Source organism: Felis catus, chromosome B2 (genome assembly GCF_018350175.1).
Source record: "Felis catus isolate Fca126 chromosome B2, F.catus_Fca126_mat1.0, whole genome shotgun sequence".
Taxonomy (NCBI): Eukaryota; Metazoa; Chordata; class Mammalia; order Carnivora; family Felidae; genus Felis; species Felis catus.
In genome coordinates, this window is record NC_058372.1 from 42478329 (window position 1) to 42483175 (window position 4847).

Below are 4847 nucleotides of genomic sequence, written 5' to 3' on the forward strand. Positions count from 1 at the left end.
CAGGGGACTGGGACTTGGAAGTGGGCAGCCAAGACTAGAGGTCAATACCCACCTACACTCTACCTTTACCAATCGGCTGCCTTGCCGACAGGTCTCCAGAAACTGGAGCTTCTGGGAAGAAGATCGAGGCAACCCCAGCCCCTGGCCCCCACCCGAGGACCCCTTGGCAAGAGCTCATTTGCATCTCATTTGGTCTCTTGTCTGGGGGCTAATGGGGAAAGTGACACGTGCACAAGTTAAGAGGTGTCTAGGAGGAGAGAAGAATACAGCTAATAGAGGAGATAATGTGGGTTTCCTAGTCTTGATGGAGAGAAGCTGAGAAGCTCTGTTCAAGACCTGCTCTGAGAGCTTCCTGGGTGCAAGACAGGATGGTGGGGGCAGAGTCAGCCGTTCTCCCCTTTCATTCACAAAACCCCACTCCTCTAGCCAGAGTCACTATCCTGCAGTTGTAGAGGGTACTTCACGGCAAAGCCTGTCCTTACCCCCAGTCTCTGGGTTTGGGGTCCTGGGAACGGCCGGGTGGGGGTGTGGAAGGAGTGGCGTGACAGTAGTGTGCAGGGGGCACTGTGCTTGAAGAATTTGGCTCTCGGCTTTCTAGTATTCCCTTTTGGGGGGATACGGCAGAGCTCCCAAGAAGAGAATACTTAGAAAAGCCAAAAAGAGACCCTGGAGAAAAATCCCTCCTTGTGATATTGCTGCGGTAAACGTCCTCAAACCTCAGTTCAAGTTCAGAGCTCAGCTCACTCGTCATCCAGGCTGGTGCTCCTACCCTCTCGCAAGGTCCTGGCGTGCCAGACCACCTGCATACCAGTATTTAGGCCGGGCGGGTCCCTTCCTTCTTCCTTGTGCCGATGCCTCTGCTGCAGGAGCCATCTGAGCGGCTCCCAACAGAAGACAGACGGATGCAGAGCTCCTCTCTGCCCCCAGCCCCGCCCCCACTTGAGCCGTCACAATAACAAACAGCCCTGTAAAAAGCACTTACATTTATGAACTGTTTATAAATTTACTGACATTGATTTATGACCCTTGGCTGGACCTGACTTTAGACTCTTTAGGGGTATTTCTTTTCTTTCTTCCTTTCTTTTTGGGATTTTTAAAAAAGTGTTAATGTTATGGTTCACATTCTTAATATAGCCACACGCCAGGAACTACACGGAAGACAGCTGGGAGCCCAACCAATGACCCATGGGCAGGAACTGAGACTTGATTTATGCCGGGGACTGGGGCTGGCGGAGAAAACCGTTTCTGATTGGTTCGGGGACAGGCTGTCACTCCAGAAGAGCCCTGAGAGGCCAGTTGGGGCGGTTGGGAGAAGCAGGAAGAGGACAAAGTGGATCTAGACGTGTGTGGACTTGGCCACTTCCTAGATGCACGACCTCAGGCAAGTGACTTGATCCCCCTGAGCCCCAATTTCCTCACCTATGCAACGGGGACAGTAATACTGACCTGAAACGGTTGTTTCAAGAGTACACAAAGCAACATTTGCAACATATCTGACTGTGTCTTGTCTAGATAGGTGCTGGCCAAATGGGAATCGGGGGGGGGGGGCGGGAGAAACACAACAGTTTGGGGCACACTGGGCCCTGGAGAACATTCCAAGCAAAGCTTAGTCAACAGGATTTTGCCTTATTACTTATTCACCAGTTTCAGGCGAAGTTCGGATGGAAGTATGTCACTAGTCCTTTTCACGGCGGTGTGGTCAGGGTCACGGCATCAACCCAGACACCTCCTCCTAGTCGCGCAAAGACTCTGGAGGGGGTTGGAGGAAAGTGAGATCGAAGAAGTTCCCTCTACCCCCAACTTCTCTGCCCACCCCTACACATGTCAGTGAAAATAAATGTTATTTTCACTGTGTCATTAAACTTTATTACCTGTATCATTGTCTGCACCTCCTTGCGTCTGCAAAGAAGAGAGGGCATGATCGTTCATGGAACATTGTGCGCTGTGAAGAACGTGGCACGACTTCTGTCGTCCCAAATCTCACAGAACCCTCTGAAGCGGGTGTCGCTCTCCCATTTTCACAGATAAAGAAACTGAGGGTCAGAGAGATTAAGGTAACTTGCGCATGATCACACAGCCAGTAAGTAACTGAGATTAAGACTCCTAACCAATCCATTGTCCCCACATCTTCGATCTTTCTCTATATATTAAAGACAAAACAAAATACTGACTGAGGGTCTCTGGGAGCTCCTTGTGACGTGTGAAAACCAGCCCAGAACACAACATAGCCTCTGCATCAGGAAATGTCCCGGGTTAGCTTGTGCCCGCTCAGCTGCTGTAATAGAGGCCGATGACACTTCTCACCACAGAGCCTTTCTGGCCCCCCAAGGAGCAGGATAAACAAAGGCAAAAGCGAAAACCTGCGCTCCTTCCATTAGGCCAGAACCCACCCGCAGGGACCCTCTTGGACACCAGGTGGCGCCCGAGTAAGGCCAAATGGGGCGTTTCAGGCTGGGCTGGTTTCTGAGGGGAACAGCATCCACAAACTGTCAGATAGAGTGGGTGAAGCCAATTGCCTGCGAAAGAGAGGTGTCCCGGCTCCAGCTCTGGCAGGGTGGCATTCTGGTGAGGGACTACGTGACGATGGCCTATCTCAACACTAAGCCATCGTGGCCGACCTCCTGCTGTTGACCGTGGTTGAGTGACTGGCAGAGGCTGTGGGCACAGGGACGCAGGGCCCCATCAGGCAGGCTGGGGGGACAACACTTGGAAGGTGTGGGTGGGAGGACTCCTTCCGTCCATCTGAGAGGCCCTCTTCCCAGCATCCCCACGAAGAGGCACCCCCCGCCCCTCCCCAGCTCTGGGTGGCCCTCCATAGGTGCCCTGGGTGGACACCTGCACATGTATGTGGTTATATCCGAGGAGTCCTCCTCAGACCTCAAGCTTCTTCTTTTTTTTTAAACTTTGATTATTTATTTTTGAGGGAGAGAGAGAGAGAGAGAGAGAGCAGGGTAGGGGCAGAGAGAGGGAGAGAGAGAGAAAATCCCAAGCAGACTTCACACTGTCAACGCGGAGCCTGATGGGGGGCTGGAACTCATGAACCACAAGATCATGACCTGAGCCGAAATCAAGAGTTGGATGTTTAACCAACTGTGCCTCCCAGGCGCCCCCACCCCCGCCCCAAGCTTCTAATCGCCCCAAGAGAGGGAAGGAGAAGACTCTTTGAGCAGCGGCTGCCCCTCGGAAGATAGGTCCTTTTTTCCATGGTCTCATCCCCTCTCCCATTGTCCCCCGAGCCTTGAGTTTTGATTTCGACGTAGTACAATGTTTGAGTAAAAACATGGACATTGGGGGTTCAGGGGACATGAACAAGCCAGAGACCTTAGTAACATGGCCATGTGGGGAAAGGGATAACTTAGTGTATCTGTGTCTTCAAACCCCACCTCCTCATTACTAGGACTATCTCAGTCCTTCCAGAACATGTCCATCTCAGACAGTTTTCTCCCAAATCACTGGATGTAGTCTAGAAAATGCAATATTCAACCTGGTATTTCCCAAATAGCTTGTCTAAGCCAGAAGTGGGATGAAACTCTGTCAGGCTAAATGTTTTGGTGGTTGGTTTAGATGATGAGGCCACCCATGATACATCTTATCTCCCCAGGGGCTGGCGGCTGTTGGGAAAGGGAGATGGTTCTCTTCTGCCCAGGGAGCACCCACGAGGACAGGCCCCCTACCTCCTCGGCTTCCAGCCTGGAGCCCCTTGTGTTCCTCTCCACCTATGTGTTGCGGATTCCAGAGCCATAATCTGCTAGTTTCATAGACAGAGACAGCTCACTCAGCGACTCATTAATTACATGCCAAGGGAGGAAGGGAAGGAAAAAAACTCACAAAAATGTTCATTCAAAGTTAATTGCTGCCCGTAGTCTTACTAATTGAAGTAGCTCAGTTGGTTTGCACTCATGTACCTGCGTTGTGTTTAAAATGGGATATTGCACAGTGTAAACTAAGCCACATCACAACCTAACGATCTGGAAAATCCTGGTGTAATAAACAAAGCTGGCTTTGAGTTACTCAGGAGAAACATACATTTGCCTGTGCCCACTGACACACACACACACACACACACACACACACACACACACATCCCCAAAGCATCAGGATCTCAGACCTTCTGTTCATATCGTTTCCTCCACAGCTCAAATTAAACACAGTCTCAGTCTCTTGCTCTCTCTCTCTCTTCCTCTCTCTTTCTCTTATTAAATTTATTTTTAACAGCACCTCAAAAAAAATAAACACACCCCTCTGTGCCACTCTTATGCCAGGTGCAGCCAGGGGCAAATTTTTACAGCTGAATTACATGACCTGAAAAAAAAACGGAGTACATAATGAGGACATTGAGAGACACCCATCCATAGCGCCGGGCCAATGGCTGGTGTAATAACATTCCTGGAGAGAGCGGTAGCCCGAGCAGCAGCAGAGTCAGGGCTGGGGCCCTTACTCAGCATGAGGAATTATATATATCTTGGAACTCTTTCCCGAACCTAAACATTATTGCTAAGAAAAGGATAACAGTGCGAGCAGCCGTGGCTCTCCAGCCTGGGCTCGCGCACTGCTGCGTGTGACTTTCCACGCGAGGCTGAAGGGACACCTGCCAGACCCAGCTCTGCCCAGGACGGCATGCGGCTGAAGGCCTGGCGAGCGTCCAGCTCTGGAGAGAGAGGCACGGCCGCGGGGCAAAGTTTGGCACTCTGCAAGGACCCCTGGGACGGGTTGTGGACCTTTTAAATCTCGGGAGCCCCTCTACTGTGACAGCTGACTGGCGCCATCTTGAAACCCCCAGTTGTGTGGGGTTCAGATTACAGCCCCTGAGCTTGGCCATCAGCGACCCCGGAGAGAGCCAGGAGGGG